General features: G+C 38.2%; 1 long non-coding RNA gene across 1 annotated transcript; it reads left to right on the forward strand.

Moving 5' to 3' along the window:
* Nucleotides 1–4,782: 4,782 nt before the first annotated feature.
* Nucleotides 4,783–8,640, forward strand: LOC125906224 (uncharacterized). Its single transcript, XR_007451760.1, has 3 exons — nucleotides 4,783–4,915; nucleotides 7,824–7,886; nucleotides 8,569–8,640. It is a non-coding gene; the product is annotated as an uncharacterized LOC125906224 (long non-coding RNA).
* The last annotated feature ends 10,039 nt before the right edge of the window (nucleotides 8,641–18,679 follow it).

The following is an 18,679-nucleotide window of genomic DNA, read 5'->3' on the forward strand; positions in this document are numbered from 1 at the left end:
AAGGAGTAAACTCCATGGCATCTAGGAAAATGATGGTCAAGTTTAGGATGAAAAAATATTTCATGACATCATATTATAGATCTTATGGATATGAAATAATTTGTGTGTGTGTGTGTGTGTGTGTGTGTGTGTGTGTGTGTGTATTGAGGCAGAGTTTTGAAAAAGTGAAAGACAGGGATAAAGGTGAACGTGGTGGTCATACCTTTTTTTTTTTTTTTTTTTTTACAAATTATTACAAATTATATGTCAGACCACATATGAGCTTTCCCCGAACTGATATCCATCATACTTTGGTGTAATGGGATTTCCTGGGTGAGTAGTACTCCTTCCTTGAATGTCACGCTAGGCCGCAGGTCAGACCTCCCCTGGCAGTGGCTCGCACACTCAAGCTTTGTTTAGGTGATTGATAGATCACCAAAACCTCAAAGAGGTATGAGGACTGCAGAGTAGGCGCCTGTGCTCTGTGAGTTTCTATCAGGAAAGGGTTAAAAATGACCCATGAATATTGATTGTCTGGCTTGTGAATCTAAAAACGTCACGTGCAAAATAAAAAATACATGTTACACCATGAACTGTGTACTACAACTATAAGCTACACGTTTTCAGCTCTCAAACTTTTATTTTCTCCTTTTAAACTCTCAACAATTTTCTTATGATTGAATATAATATTAATCTGTTACAACAAAAACTAGTACATTTAATTCTGTCTATCTGTTTTAATCGATTCCCTGTGGATGAGGAGATCAGTCATACAGATGAACATCATTCAGGATGACAGGACAGGATTTTCTGTGTCCACTAGGGGGAGATAGAGTACAACATATCAGAGCAAACCTGCCTCACTTTAAAGCTGTGCAGCAGCCAAAGCTCACTAAACCACTGCATCACCAAGGTAGTTATAAAACACTTTCATAGCTATAATCTATTTGATATTTATTTGTTTGCTCCTAAACAGTGTTGGCTTTTTGCTTTCCTACTCGGATAATGAAAAAGTGTCAGGTCAGCATCCATACAACTTTTAGTTTAAATAAATGTGAGCATCCTTTTTTTTTTAATGTTAATTGATTTATTATTGAATTAATCAAACATATCGAAGATGCATTGGCATGATCATGATTCTTTGTCCTGAATGAAACATTGTCAGCTTATATGCTTACTTCCTAGTATGGAGTGGCACCCCCAGAAAATGTTTATAGGGGTGACAATATGGGGCCACTGAAAATCTCAGGGTGACACACCAAAACTAAAAGTCTTGACTGAAATTAAAGAGTTCGCTTATGCTGTTGTAGTATATAGGTGAGCTGAAAATGATGAAAGTGTGGAGACTTGATATACTTTGGTTTCTTATTTTACAATTAATGTCAATTAATGTTGATTTTCAAATACTTCTTATTATTTTTAAATGTTTTAACGGTTTAGGTTATTAAGTGTATTTTTATTTGTTTTAAGTATTATTATTGTTATTGTCTCCCCTTTTTTAAGAATAATGATAATAATAATAATGCCGTCCTATTTTATTTGGTTTTATCATGTCCTGCTGGTTTTTACATATGTAATACCTTATTATCTTATATGATATTTTAGGTTTGTCATGTATGATGTGTCTTAAGCACATTGAGTTTATGCTTGTCATATGAAATGTGCTATATAAATAAAGTTGACCTGACTTGACTAATTGCCTGATGTGCATGAACTAATACCGAAACAGTTAACATTTGAGTTCCACAGCAATCATGTTTTAATGTGTTATGTATCCATATATGTTACACAGTTCATTGTTCTTCAAATAGGCTGGTTATCCTGTTTCTCATACAGACAAACATATAGCTTTACTTTAAATGGATACATTGACTATAAGGAACAAAACATTTACTTGGAACAACCCTTCTCAAGTTCAGGAGAAACTCATGGGTACCCAGAGGACCCATTTTCATTCAGGTACCTTGAGGTGGGAGTTCAAGAGACTCCCTGGGAAATGGCGATGCCAGTTGATCCCTTGCCAAAAGGTAGCCTAAATTTAGAGTGATATTTAGCCCCCATCCTGACAGGCTATGCCTACATGGTTGGCACCAATGGATGTCTTTAGTTGCCTAGTTTCACAAGATACACTTTCACTAGCTTAAAAAATGAACCTGCCTCTTAAAGGCAGTGAGGGCCAGTGATCGTATCACCTTGGGGGCATCACTGCCAGCGTGTCCTGTATTTGGGTAAAAACTCTCCAGAAACCTTCCTTTCATTTGTTTGACTCCTTTGGCTTACATACTGTAGACTTGTTATTGGCTTTTACACATTTATATGAAATGGAAAAGATGTTTTTCCTATACTTAAAAAGGAAGAGCAAAAGCTAACCATGGTGAAGATTACATGTATGCAACTACACACCGAACTACACTGCTACAACTACAAGCTATAATAACATTACATTTTCATTTTGTTTTACATTTTGTCAAAATAAAACAATAAAGCCTGCAATGTGTGTACAGCATCTCGCATTCATCACAGAATGCAGTACATATAAAGACAAGGACATTCATAAACAAAGCAAAGTCCATTGTATAGTAATTTATCACACCTCAGCAGGAAAAAAACTCAGTCTCTTCTCAGGCCTTCTCTCCTGCCCTGACATACTGTCTGGCTGCAATCTCTGAGCTCTGACCAGCTCCAAGTGTGACCCTCAGTCACATAAATAATTTATGCTTTTCCAGAATTACAATAGAAATGAAAGAGCGCCACACAACAGATACAGGTTAGAAAACAGTAAATAAATGAAATAAAATATTCTGGATATGTCTGCTCTTTAGATAAGAGCAGTTTCTGTGGAGCATTTCTCCAGCCCAAACAAGGTCTGACACATTTGTCTCAGTGAATTTGATTAATAAAGCTAGATCTAAAATCTCCACCTGAATACCAATGCAATGATAAACCCTCAAAGATTAATATGATGTACAGTACGAAAAAATGAAGCCTTTGGAGTTTCATTCAAAAATGGGGGGTAGAGTAAAACAAAGCAGCAAAAATTGGTCATAAAAGCATGGTAAGCGCATGATTTAGTGGGGCGATAAAGAGTGGAAAGGTGGCCATTCATCATGGAGGCTAGCTCACCAGGAGAGGGCCTGTCACAGACACCACCAGGTCTGGGAGGCATTTCGAGAGAGAGACAGAGAGAGAGAGACTCCAGTTGCCCCCCACAACCTGTTTGTCCCAATGTCTTTTCCAGATGGACACATACAGACCTCAGATGGGTGACGAGCGCTTTGTCTTTCCTGCTCTGCAACTCCATTGTCAGAGCAGCGTTGAGGGATGGATGTTGTTAACTGCAAAGTAGAGGACCAGACGTAGGAAAGCTTAGAGCTGCAGGACCAGATGATGGGAACAGAAGAAGCTTTACTGTGGTAACACCATATTATACTATAACAATACAGGGCCATATACTGAAAACATCCACCCTCATCAATGAGCTGCAAATGTCTCTTGAAAAGGACCCAAATTTGGTGTGCACCTAGTTGCAGTCTATAAGGCACATCGACAAAACATCAAAAAACAAAACACCAAATAGATGTACAGTCATTTGTTGAAAATAAACCCACTTACATTTTAATTATTGAAACAGATACCTTTGGGTCACTTGAAGCTCCATGAAGAATTAATACCTTCTCTCAACACCTGCGGTTGCCTTAGTGTTTCTGGGTATGTTGCACTGGAGTAACTATTAGAACCATACAAGCAAATCAAGCGTCACCATACATGAGGATTCGTTTATCTCTCAAATACATCATACATCTGTCTTTTTACTCAGCTACAGCCACTTTGACGAGGTCCATGAGAAAATTCCAGAGAGAAATGACTGATTTCTATGTTCAGTGTTTTTTTAAACCAACATTTATTGTTTGTTGGCTACTTTCAGCCCAGTGTTTTGGTTCTCTGGACCTAGCTGAATGTAATCAGACATTTTTAGTGTGTTGCACAGTAAGGGTTTTTACAGTTTCCCAGTCTTTTGTTCTTTTGTTTACCCAAACAAAGTTGACCAAGCTGATCTATATAACAGAAGGCTATGAAACATCTTCTAATTTTATTTTATCAGAATATTTAGACTCTACATGTTTATGTCATTTATGTCCATTTTTTTTAACACTTTATTTTTTATTGTTTTAACAAAATGTTATAAAAAGGCAGCGAAAAAAAAAGAGTACAAAACAAAACAAAACAGAAACAAACAAAAATATGTACAAAAAAGCCTGGATTGCCCTGTCTCTCAAAACCTATTCATCGTATACATCATATATGTTATTCACAACTTTCAACCATTCATCTTGTGCTGGTGGTTCTGCCTTGTGCCATCTCTTCCTGATGGCCTTTTTACAGGCTGCCAACAAGATTTTCAGTAGGTATCTGTCTCTCTTAACACAGTTCCTCCTGTCATGCTGCCTAGGTACAATACCATGTGTAATCTACTGTAGGTATATCATAGCCCAAAATTTTTATCATATCCATGTGAACATTAAACCAAAACCGAACTATGTCAGGACAGAGCCAGGATACACGGGTATGATCCACATTTATTGCCCCTATGGCCATAAAAAATAAAAAATAAAATAATAAATAAATAAATAATAATAATAATAATAATAATGAAAATAAAATGATAATAATACTAATACTACTACTAATTAAACCAATATTAATAATAAATATTATTTTTTTAATGTGTTATGTGCAGTAATGTGCATGTTTTTTTAGCCTCAATTTCAACAAGCGAAGACAAACGTCACTTCCGGTCGTCATCTTTGATTTAATTGAGACAGCTGCGACTTTTCAAAGGAGTTATAAGTCTTTTTTATTGTGCAGACGGACACAAGCTTGTTTCAGAAGGACAGCAAAGTCTTTGAGAATACCGAAAAATGTTTTCAAAACAGCGGTAAGTGTTGTTTAACGACCCGCGGGGTTTACAAAGTTTAATTTGGGACACCTGCTCAACACTGACAGCCATGTTGCTAGGTAACATTAGCAGGTAAACCCCACATAGACATTTAGCATGCTTCGCTTCATCATTAGATGACACTGTAGGCTAGGCTACTACTACAAAACTGTCGATTTCAAGCTAACTTATTGTTAGCAATATAGACTCGATAAGATCTATCTATCTATCTATCTATCTATCTATCTATCTATCTATCTAATGTACTGATGAAGTGGATGCTTGGTGTTTTGGGGTGATTTCTAAGGAATAGTTTCTGACAGTGTGACAGGTGTGAACTGTTCACTGGAGAAGAAGCTGTTCTTTGGTGTGCAGTGTTCTGTTGCTCCTACCTGAAGAGAGAAGTTTGAACAGAGATTGTGTCCAGGGTGTAGTGATGTAACCTGCCCATTTCCTGACTCTGGACATGTATAAGTCCTGAATGAAGGGCAGGTTGGCACCAAAGATCTAGTCTGTTCCTGTCAGACACAAACTCATGTTATACCAGGAGCTGTATTGTTGTGTTTTATGTTTTTTGTCTTCCAGTGGTCAAAATTGGTTAATGCAGATTTTATGACTAAAAACAAAACAAGTAAAATAGAGGTGGCTCACAGTGAATGTACAGATCGTCAGTCAAGGGGCTGTGGCAAAAGGGTCCATGTTTCCTGTTATTCTGTATTATATAAGAAACCTTTTAAGAGCAACTAAAGTTCAGACAGAATTAATGTTACGCAACGGATGGGGTGGGTTAAAAATGTTTTTCCCTTATCCACCATATATATCCGGCATACTGACACAACCACTTTATTCTATTAAAACAATACTCACAACTTGGACTAAATTTTATGAAAACCCTTTTGATTCTTTTGACCTGAGGACCCTTATGGACTAAAGGAATATGAATAACTTACAGGGTAATCGAGGAATGGACACATAATTTGAGATAGCCAACAACCCGGTTTTACTATCCGAATAACTTTTAGAAAAAATGAACTGCTTGGCAACCAGACCAAGCCTCTACTTGAGAAAGGCCTTTATTGATCATAGGGTGTAGCCATATAGAGCTAGTAAAAGAGACTAGGCTTTTAATTGAAGTTTTACTGTAGTCATTGAAATGCTATTGAAACATTTACTATCTAGACATAAAAAAACTGTGAATTTTCAACCAAATTTACGACAGTGTTGATATTTTTGACATGCAAATCACCAGATAAAGGCTTTCTGATCTAGACCAATGAGTATGCTAAAAACAGGAAAATAAAGGCTGTTTTTATGGAAGTAGGCTTGGTTGCTTTGAACGTATAAGCCATGAGGTGATAGAAAACGATGCACTGTTATAAACGTTATTTTTTGGTTGGGCACAATGACTCTCTAAAGTCTTGTCATCACTTCGAGGTTGACAGTCAAACAGATAGTGACTCCAAAGTGTTGCTGTGCTCGGCCAAGGAATAGTCCGGCACATAACCACCTATAAAACCACAACATGTAGCTTTTACAGTTTGTGTTTAGATTAATACACCAGATTTTATGCTAGGCTATGCCGACTGTCTGTTGACTGTGGCTTCATATTTACAGATATGAGAGTGGTATGGATCTTGTCATCTAACTCTCAGAGTAAATAAACACATTTCCCAAAATGTCAAACTGTCCCTTTATCTGGACTCCCTATACCAACAAATAGCTGCCCATGCCCTTGCACTCACCAGAGATTGTTTGTAAGCCAATCTCTCTCCAAAACTTTGAAATAATAGTCGTAGGATATTGCAGATACTCTTGGCAATATCAGTATAATTCACAAATGCAGTTTATAAATACAAACCTCATGAAGTATTTTGCAGGCTTAAGTTGCTCCTTGCCACTCTTTGATACTGATGAAACAAGTTAATTGACATCAAAGCCTAGTACTTCAGTCCTGTGGCCCCTAAAGTCAGAGCTGTTATAGTGATAATGCCCTTAGATACCATTTTAAAGTCTCAAGGTCATGGTGTCACTTTGACCTTGAGTGCTGTAGATTAGGTAAGTTGAGATGTGTGGGTTGAACAAACCACTGCTAACAGAAGTTGGCTCAAGTGGAGAACCCCTTCTGCCTGTTTCCTTGTCAGAATTAATAAAACAAATCTGTGCATGGCCTTCTCAAGATGTTTTCGTATGCCACCATCTGTTTTAGGAACTTTTTTTGTGTTATGTAAACAGGAAACCCAACATCCTAAAAAGCGTTGGGGCTTTGTGTGTCAGAGTTAGTAATAGTTTCACATTGTATCTTAGTGTATCTACTGTTTCTAAAGTGTCAGTGTAGAAAATGTTGTGTGTCCACAGCAAATAATAGAGAAACATACAGAGTGCTGTGAAGAATGATTTAAAAAAAAAAAAAAATCCCTTTTCCAAGTTCCTCCGTGAACCAGCATTTTAATTAAAACCACTTGTTCCCCAAACCTGTACTTAATGTTTCCCATTAGTCATGTTTGAGGGATTACAGGCAGCACCAATGAAAGTCAAACATTAAATGGAAAATGCAGATGTGCGAACAATGCGGCTTGTTTTATAGCTATCACAGCTTTTTAGTAATTTTGAAAAATTAACCGGCAGTGACAGGGTTTCTTAGGTCCACTTACAAATAAACATGACATTCTTCGTAAAAAGAAAAATCTGGAAGAGGTTTCTTGGTTGTGGGTCAGCAGGGGAGCTCCTCAAGGACTTTTAAAGATTTCTCAGAAAACATTTGATCCTTTTCAATCACATTATCAGTACTGCCCAGTGGAACCTGGAACTGTTAGGCCATTAACTAATCCATGTGTGTCATGTATGATTTTGTATTAATTTTATTATCATGGAAGATTTTTTTTGTGACCATTTATCTCTCTCTTTATAGCAAGCGTCACCGTGATCACACAGGTGAAATGGGTGCCAAGCGTCACCCTGATTTCATTAACCGGTCAGTGAATACCTTTCATATGGGATGCACTAATAATGGCCCTCTTATCAGGTTTAATTTGCTGTGGCTTGTCTGTAAGCATTGTGAATTGTAAGTGCCCCCTTGAACCAGGGTCAGCGCCCCCGTCATTCAAGCCTCGTAGCTTCTTCCTCCAATGTTTCAGGACAGAAAAAAAGGGCAGTCTGTATAGCCTCTGCCCCTCACCCATTTCCTAGTACCCTCTGCTCAAATATCATACCCACACTGACAGAGAGTTGGTTCTCATAAAAAGCATGCCTTAATTAGGTGGTGCATGTACCTTAGGTATATGTCTTTAAATATGTACTCTGTATTTGATCTTCCAGAGATGTTTCTTTAAACCTACCACATACAGTGTGATTCAGCATTTAAAATGCAGCGAGGAGTATTATTCACCCAAAGCAGAAGATAAAAACACTTTTCTTGCCTGTGTTTTGATGAGAGACTGGTGAAGAAGTGAGGGATAGAAGAGCAGTTAATTTTTACACTGCATCCAGCTCCAGAGGAAGGGAAGGCAATGATCAGTAATGAGTTTGGCCGTTGGCCCAGTATGATTATTAAGAATTGCTACTGATAACAACACACACTGTATAAATTATATCATGGCATTGGCATTTGTAATCACATCTTTGCTTTCTCCGCTCTCCCTCTGTTTGTGAATTAGCACCATGTCAGCTCTCCTGCAGATCTTCAGAGAGAGAAGAGAAAGCAGAGAGAAGAAAAGGGAGAGAAATGACTGTGCAAGGGTTTCAAAACTAGGTATGAAAGTCTTTTTTTTTTTTTTTTTTTTTGCTTTTCAAGATTTTGGCATATTTATGGGGCATTACCGTAGGAGCGGGCCATGTAATGTTATTTGCAGAAAGCACACATTGTTCACATCAAGCTTACAAAAGCGGAGGGCACAGCCATGTGATCATGACCTCGCAGTGAAAGGGGCCAAGCTTACGTGAGGCAAATGGGATCTAGCATTTGTGAGCGCTCCGCACAATTAATAATGGAACCAGGTTATGAAAATACGAAAAATGTAGGAACATTACTTGTCCTAAAGCTTTGTGTTCAGCAGCCAGAGGCACCCACACAATGCTGAGCTGGAGAGGCATGATATGATGCAACTGCTTAGTCTATCAAAACAGTTGCTCAGTGAGAGGAGAGAGAGAATAGACCTCAGTATGTAGTGTGTAGGATTCATCAAAAATGTGTCTCTGATGACTGCCGGGCTCCCTGAAGATGTTTTACACATGACAGTGAATTTGCTTTCATCATCACATCATCTTGGATTTCATTATCCTCAGTACTCAGTCAAAAGTGCTGCTGTGTTTGATGAACCATCTTGGAAATTACAAAAAATTAGAGGGGGTAAATGAGAGCTGAAGACATCAGTTAATGCACTATTCCAGACAAATTATGTTTTTGATACCTTGCTAGTGTATGGTAAGCCTTATACGTATGGACTGCTTGTGATCGACATTAGATGAGAGTGTGTCAAATTCACAAATCTATAACTAAATTTAAATGTCCCTGTCTGATAATAATTAAAAATCATTAATGTTGATACAACATGAATCGTGGTGGATAACTATATATTAAGTTATGGGATTCTTGGGGTAATGCTTATATATAGCTTTGTTGCCTCACAGCAAGAGGGTTGCATATTCTCCCTGTGTCAGTGTGGTTTTTCTCTGGGTACTCCAGCTTCCTCCCACAGTCCTCCCACATGCAGGCTAGGTTAATTGGTAATTCCAAATTGTCCGTAGGTGTGAATGTGAGCGTGAATGGTTGTCTGTCTCTATGCATCAGCCCTGTGATAGTCTGGCGACCTGTCTAGGGTGTACCCCGCCTCTCGCCCAATGTCAGCTGGGATAGGCTCCAGCCCTGCAACCCCCAACAGGATAAGTGGTTACAGAATATATAAAACCGAGCATTTGAAAATGTTGACATTGATTATCATAGTAACAATCAAAGCTTCAAAGCATTTGGGTCAGTCCTATTGAAAAGAAAAAATAAAGTAACATGTAAAGATCATAGATAAGTGTTAACGTTGTAATTCCAACATCCAACATCATGTCAAAGTACCGTATTCCAATCTGTTAAAATGATGCCATGTTATACAATATCTGTGTGAATGCTAAGATGGAGAGCTAGAGGCCTGTATTGTCCTGACTATATGAGTGTAACCACTGACTCTTGGGGCTGAGTCAGACAAAAATGTGGTGTGCTTTTACTCTGCTCGGCCAAATGTGAAATAAATAAAAAGAAAGGAAAATGGCTGCTCTCTTGGCTGTACCCTTGGTCCCTTGCTCTTTGTTAAAACCATATCTCTGCTGCTCCATTGCCCCCAGCTACATTAAATCCCATTAAATTCACCTTCATTAAAGCAGTCCTCTCTACTCCTTGCAGCAGCCCTGGTGCGGGCCTCTCAAGGACAGAACAGTAATGAGGGTGGACTGGATTTAACCTTGAAGAGTACAGGTTTTCATTTCCAAATCAATAACTTATGGTTCAAAACTGCCACTAGATCCAGGCTATAATTTTCAAGCATTAATTGTGTGGATTATGTTTCTCCAGCAGTGAGAAGGTATTTAACTTTAAGCTGCAGTGTAGATATTGCATTTATCATTTATTTTTTTTCCCTTTTTTATAATAGGAATTGACAGCTTGCACATTTTCTGTATTAGTGACTTTGTGTGCCTGTGTACACTTTGCTGCACAGATGGTATAACTTAGGGAGATTATATTTCAAAGACTCTCTATGAGTTTAAGTAATTAGGCCGTACAGTGAAACCAAGCAGAGGGCAGTAGGCTGGAATTTCTCCTTCTCCTCAATCTAGTGTTGCAGCACAGTGTCATCATTTACATCATTTAAGAGGCAGAAATATATGAAATCTCCTTCACAGCTGTGTCAGGCAAGTTTTGGCAGTCACCTGCTGTCAGAAGAAATAGGAAAATATGAATTATGAATGAAAAAATTAACACGTTGATGATAGACAGACAGCCGGGACAAGGGGAAAAGAAAAAGAAATGCCTGACCTACAGTAAAGGAGTGAAATTGTTTAAACTCCTGTAATTCTCCACATTTTAGTGGGACATTCCCCGTGGTGGGGTTTGCTGTCATTGTCATATGATTGTATGGAAAGCATTAACTTGTCCTGCGGTGATAATTTCTGCCCGACATGTTCATAATATGAAATATTGGATCTTTTCATAAAATGGGGAGGGCTGAGGCTGTGGTGATCACTGGAGCTTAATTTTTTAATCAACTTCTCTCTTAAATGAAGCTTTTATTAAATTACAAAGCTCACACAGTGGGAGTAGGACACAGGCAGAGATGGCCCAGTGTAAAAAAGAGCTTTGTGGGATAATTAAATAAAATTAATAAAAAACCCTCCGCTAGCGTAGGCTGAGGAGAATGGGAAGGAGAGGAGACCCGGTAGCCATTTTCATGCTCTGCTTTTCTTTCATTCTTTCTCATTAGGGTCTCAGGAAATTTACCATGTGGAATTATTAAAAGAAGAAAGGGATACAATGTCTACAAGATATTGATGGATAGTAAATGGAGACACAATTACATTCAGGGTTTTTTCACAATCATATTCACAGAAATGAAATGTGCCTATTGTTGCGGCTCTGGCAGAGAAAGGAGATCTGATCACATTTGGTTAAGCTTTGGCAGACCTGTTGAAGGGTCTGAGAATACAAACTACATTGTCGTCCTTCAACACTGACTCAAACCAACAGTACCGTAATACATTTTACTCTTGTACACTTGTTTTACAAAGGTAATCTATCAGGAAAGAGAGACAGTGAAGTATCCTGTCCACTATCAGGGACATATATAATATGGCTGACTAGTAGGGCTATTACAAAAATATTTACACAATTAGATCTTTGATAAATAACCATCAGTAAAAGAGATATAATGACTAAGTGGGTAAAGGCAAATACAACCCCAATTCTAAAAAAGTTAGGACGTTATATAAAACGTAAACAAAAACAGAATGCAATGATTTCCAAATCCATTTTTACCTATAATCAATTGAATACAGTGCAAAGTCAGGATATTTAGTGTTCAGACTCATGAACTTGTTTCTTATACACTGAATTTGATAGCCTGAAACACATCCAAAAAAAAAAAAAATAAAGCTGGGACAGGCGTGTGTCTATCACTGTGTTACATTATCTTTACTTTTAACAATACTCAATAAGCGTTTGCGAAGTTCCGGAAGTGAATTAATTTCCCAGTCTTGCTTGGTGTACGACTTCAATTGCTTAACAGTCCTGGGTCTCCGTTGCTAAATTTTGCGCTTCATAATGCAACATATATTTTTAATGGGAGTCAGGTGTGGACTGCAGGCAGGCCAGTCTAGTACCAACACTCTTTAACTATGAAGCCACACCAGGGTTCAACGCTAAGGTTTTTTTTTCACTTGCCTGGTCGGGCAAGTTGGTCAGAGATCTACTTGCCCGAAGTCAGTTTTTACTTGCCCTATAAAAATTGTTTAATTTAAGCGGCTATCAATTAACAAAGACTGCAGTTATTTTTATGTTATGTAATCTTTATTCACACTGTATTTATTAATTAAAACAACGTATGTCATGTATTGTAGCTTAATTCCTACACAAAAATGACAGTGTCAGGGCTTAAAGTGAAAAATTTGTCAGTCGTTCTCCGTCTATAATTTTGCGCCCTACTTGAGCCATGCCCACCTCTATTTATTTTTCACCCCTCTCTCCAGTTCTGCTGTATTAACACCAGGTTTAATATATTTTGCTTCCATCTCTCTGCCGTGCTCTACTCTACTTCAACGCTACTTAGCTCTCTCTCTACTCTACCAGTAGACTACCACATCCACCTGTTGCACAAAACGCACATAGCAGTGTTTCCCCTAGGATGGAGTTGTAGCAGCGGAGGTGAAGCACACGCATGAAAAATAATTTTCACATGCGTGAAACTTTTTTGTATGCTTGCAAAGCACAGCCTGCTGGGATGTTTCTATGTATCTACTGGCACCAGAAGGGCTCTTTAGGACTAAGTACATACAGTACATGTGTGCACAGTAATGAGCAGATGAAATGTCTGTCTAGCTTACATATGAGGTGTCTTAAGATTTAGGAACATACAATTTAACGCGTGACCATGTAGAGACAGAAATGACCTGATGGCATAACACCATAAATAGTATATTGTTATGTTATTATATGAAGTGTCCGTCGCGTGAAATAATATTAATGGGGGCTGTGGGCAGGACATTGTTACACAGCGTGTGCCTGTGACTTCAGGCAGAGAGACAGCTGCATCAGAGCAGAAGGAGCACATTTTAAAATACATTTATTTTATCAATTAGATATTAACTTTTACTATTTTTAGCAACTTGCCCGATCGGGCAAGTGAGTTGTTAGTTTACATGCCCAACCGTGAGTTTTACTTGCCCCGGGCAATCGGGCAATACTTATTGTTGAGCCCTGCACACTGCTGTAATGTGCAGAATGTGGCTTGGCATTGTCTTGTTGGAATAGGCAGGGACGTTCCAGGAAAAAAAGGAGTTGTCTGGATGGCAGCACATGTTGCTCCATAATCTGTATGTACCATTCAGCATTCATGTCGCTTTCACAGATGTGCAAGTTAGCCATGCCATGAGCACTAACACACCCATATACCATCACAGATGCTGGCATTTGAACTTTGTTCAGATAACAATATGGATGGTCCTTTTCCTCTTTAGCTCAGGGGACACAATGTCCATGATTTCCAAAAATAATTTGAAATATGGACTTGTCAGACCACAGCACACTTTTCCAGTTTGTATCAGTCCATTTCAGATGGGCTCGGGCCCAGAGAATTTGGTGGTGTTTCTGTATATTGTTGATATGACTTTCACTTTGCACGGTAGAGTCTTAACTTGCATTATTAGGTAGTTTTTAGGTGCAGCGAGACACTGTGTTTACCGGCAATGGTTTTCTGAAGTGTTCCCAAGCCCATGTAGTAGTATCCTTTTTATAAAATCATCTTGCTTTTTAATGTAGTGCTGTATGAGGGGTCTAAGGTCATGGACATTCAGTAGTGGTTTTTGGTCTTGCTCTTTATGTCCAGAGATTTTTCATGATTCTCTGAATCTTTTGACGACATTATGGATTGTAGGTGGTGAAAGTTCCTTGCAATTGTGTGTTGAGAAAAATTGCTCTTGGATTGTTGGACTGTTTGCCCATACAGTTTTTCACAAAGTGACCATCTTTGCTTGTGAACAGCTGAGCCTTACAAGGGTGCCCCTTTCAACACAGTCATGATACTTTATTGTTGACCTGTTTCCTTGTGAAATGTTCCAAACTGGTATTTTTTAAGCTTTCAATAACTATCCCAGTCTTTTTTTGCCCCTGTTCCAATTTTTTTGAAACATGTCTCAGTCATCAAATTCAGAATAAGCGTATATTTTATAGAAAACAAAGTTAATCAGTTTGAAAATTAAATTTCAGATCTTTGTACTGTATTCAGTTGAATTAAGATTAAAAAAGGTTTGCAAATCATTGCAGTCTGTTTTAATGTACGTTTCTCAGAGCATCCCAACTTCTTTGGAATTGGGGTTGTCATAGAACAGCTAGAACAGTCAGCTAAGTTCAGAAAATTACATCACTTTAATGTAACATAGCCTTGAAAAGGGAAAGACAACACTTACTATCGTAACTGTTGTTTTTATAACAATATCCAAAATCTAAGATGATATCATATCTCCAATCACCATGGCTTTAACAGTACTCAACCTGGGTACACAGGCTGTTTTTAGACCAACTTGAACCCTGCCTGGAAAAAATGCGGCCGAGTTCTTTATTTGAATTAAACCAGTTCATTAACATAGCATTAATGCCAACAAAGGATTGTACCCAAAAAAAAGTTACATATGACTTTTACGACTTTTGCTGCAGTGCAACATCATCATCTGACAAGATGCTGCATAAATGCAAGCGCACATTATGGTCTTTTTCTGTTTACCATACAATAGTCACAACAAAGATAAAATAGTTACCACCATGATAACTTTCCAGCATTGTCATACCCTGTCTCTGTGATTTATAAACTGTTGTGCAAAGTTTTGGTGTCTGATAAACCTTCAAACTCATAAATCTCTCAATTCCAACTGGACTTCCCAGATAATGTTTTATTGTCTCGTGGTGTCTTAAACCACACGCGCCCACAAATGAAGCCCCCTGCTGCTTTTGTTCTGAATCCCTCCTGTAAAGTCCTGCAAATGATGCACTTCAATGGTCTGTCTAGATCATTTCATTTGAATGGCAGGTATTCAGGAAATATGGATTCCAAACCACTTGGAAAAAGAGGGCTCTTTTTCTTAATATTTTTTCAGCAAAAAGTTAGACCCTAATGGGTCAGAAACCTTGACTAAGCAAAAACGGCTGAGATTAAAACTTTAGAAACCAACATCAACACTACAGTTGTTTCTTGTTTTTCAGTGTTGTATATTTATCAATATTGCATTGGTGGTGTACCACAAAGAAATATATTGTTTCACTTTGGCTTTGCTCTGAGTGGCATAGTTTGTATTGACTCAAGGAATTATTATATCATCAAGTTAGACTGCTGCACTGGTACTAGTCTTAAAGAATGTTTCTTTGGAAATAAATATCTTGATGATTTCTCAAGGAATCTCTGGAGAAGGATACTTTGTTTGGCGTCAACCAGACTTTCCTGGCTTGAGCAAGTATCCCAGAAATCCCAGTTGTCCAAATGTCCAATCCACAAATCCTAGAAATTACGCACAGAGAACATTAAGTTATCAATTCAATTTTATTCACAAAGCCCAATATCACAAATTACAGTATGCCCTAGAGGGCTTTACAGCATATGACATCCATCTGTCCTTTTACCCTCAGTGTGGATAAGGAACACCCCCCCCCCCCCAAAAAAACCCTTTAACGGGGGAAAAATGGTTATCCTATTCATTAAGTTAGAGTTATTAATATTGTTCAAAACATTGTCCAGTAGACAATGGTATTATACTTTGCATTCTTGCCTTAGGAGCAAGTAGCAACTTTGAGGGCTGGAAAATGAAGCTAATCTGGAAGTTCTGTGACCAGCCACTTGAGGCAGGCTCCAGAAGCTTCTCAGTCCCCATAGACACCCATGTAAAAATGCCAAACTTTACAGCAGAAATAAACATGCTTATAGCCTAGCACTAGACCGGTTTTGATTTTGGATGCTTTGAGTTACTGGCTGTTTGCTGATAGTGTCCTTGGCTTCTCAGTCAGTTAGACCCTCCCTCCACAGTGCCAGTCTCTTGCCAAAATATGATCACTTGACTCCAAAACACCAAGATGGCGATGGATGAAATGCTGAATTTGAGGCTTCAAAATACGAGTCCAAAAACCAATGGGTGACATCATGGTAGCTATGTACATTATTTTTTATAGTGCTTGAGAGACATGGATTCAGATAGAAGTACATCATCCAATAATAGTAACTTTCAGAACTGTTAAGTCAGCAGCGTCCATCCCTCACTTAAAAGACTTTATTTTTGATGCTTCCTATCTTTGGTGATGCATCACACTTCAGCAGTGTGGTCAGAACTGTTGGTTTTGACCATCACAATCCTCAGAGTTAAAGGCATAGTGTGTAGATCAGTAAATATAGGTCAAAGGTGATCATTTTGCAAGGTTAGCAGTGAAGTTAAACAGCTACTCCTACAGCCTGTATGCAGCTAATGGGGGCAGTGATGTATTGTCATTGTTTGGACAATCTCAGGGGTCACATTTGTCTCCTACGGCAAAATATGAGATGGGTATTTCCTCTTTATGTTGACAGCTTTTGTCTCATGCTTCCTGACAAGTAGGATTTACTATATCCTGCCCTGTGAAGCGTCTCCCTTACTACGCTGTTTTGTGTTTTATCCACTATAGAAAATGTCTTTGGCCTACTTGCCTTGTTTTACTATTGCCTTTAACATTTCACACAGCTGTCCTTGACATTTTGGAGAGCCTTATAATTATTTATAGTCCCTTAAGAAGTTCCACATTGTGCTGTGGGCTATTGCTATAATATGTTATCTATGTTGAGTTTGAAGGGGAAGAAATGTATTTAGTCTCCTTTTTAGAAGTTGATATACCTTACAACTATCCTGTAAGTGGTTTATATTATGGTAAAACTGTTCTTTTGAATACTTCCTTTTGAGCTGTGTCTGCCTTTGGGGTACTTTGTTTAATGAGTTTTGGTGATGTAACTGCATGAGGAAATTAGTTGGAAAGTGTGGTAGCTTTTAATGGTATTATAAGCCCTCTCCATCCATAACACCAGAGACTGATCCTGGGGTGGCCAGGAACAATATGTCACACGGTTTAACATTTTTTGGGGGAACATGTTTTGAAAGCCTGAACCAAACTGAGGCTGTTGGGAAAAACTTTGTTCATGGTCAATGCATGCTGTATATTCTGCCAGTAGAGTTTATACTATAAAGTATGTATGAGAAGACATTACAAACCTGCTCTATTAGACATTTTAACTGCTGTATTGGTGTATTATAGTCTTTGTCATAGGACAGCATTCATATAGCACTGATATCTTCCATGGCCAGGGACAAGAAAGCTAAAAGATAGAATGGCTGACTTAACTCTCACATTATCTCAACACTCTTTGTGTCAGTGCAAGAGACAAGATTGACTGGGATAGATTAAAAAACATTGTTGGGTTGATGATTTAAAAGAAAAACATTCGGTGTCATCAAAGGCAGACCGTACCTGTACAAAGCTGGTTGGTGTTCTGGCTAAACATCATGCTAGGGGAAGCTTTTGGTTATGGCTAACACCTGCTCATACCTCCCTTTTCATAATAAGTGAATATTCAAAAGTATTTCTCCTAGGGCTGTGTCATATCATCTTGTTCACAATAATACTGGTGTAATTTTTAATATCATATGCAAAATCGATATCGTGATACTCGTGATATTTCGACTTGTTGACATATTGACATCATACTGTTACCCACGGCAACAAAAAGCACAGCTAAAAGCGAAATTATCTCCCATTCCTTGGTTGTTCCAAAAAGAGGAGCAGTTTTAGAAGTGTGAAATAGACTGTGGTGTCATTAGGTCTGGGCGTCCTGGATGTTTTATGAACAGCCCCGGACTTCTGAGTTGACTCTTAGAGCAACTTACTGCTCAGAGGGAACTCATTCAGCGGCTCCTCTGGCAGCAGCACAGCATTAATATTGTATACAGAATGTGAATCTCACTCTGACTTACTGTTGTTGTTCACAAACTAAAGAAATGAGAGATCATTTTTGTTTCGTTTTTACTGAATATTTGACATGTAAAGCTGAGTCACTTATTTTGATGCAATTCTGTGTTCTTAAATTGATAATTTTTTTCTTTTACTTATTTGTCATATCGCAAAAATACCCTGAAATATTGTGATATTATTTTAGGGCCCACCCCTAATCTCTCCAATGTTTCTATTATTAGCATTTAGCTTGCCTGCTAGGTGGATAACTTTTGTTTTTGTTCCTCATTGAAACATTGGACACTAGAACAGACAATGAATCCAGACAAAAGTTTTCCAACGGGAGGCTTGTCTCAGCACTACACATCCAGTGAGTCATCCTGGCTCAACTGTCACAATGTTTTACTGGGACTATTTATAGATCAGCCCAATCATAACTGACTGTAAATGGAAAAACTCATACACTGCATATCATGTTGTGGCTGATCCAAACTCTAACACGAGTTCCAACTTTATCTGTGTGTACTGAGGCCATGCTTCTATGTTTGAATAGGTGATAT

The sequence above is a fragment of the Epinephelus fuscoguttatus genome, linkage group LG2 (genome assembly GCF_011397635.1).
Source record: "Epinephelus fuscoguttatus linkage group LG2, E.fuscoguttatus.final_Chr_v1".
NCBI lineage: Eukaryota > Metazoa > Chordata > Actinopteri > Perciformes > Serranidae > Epinephelus > Epinephelus fuscoguttatus.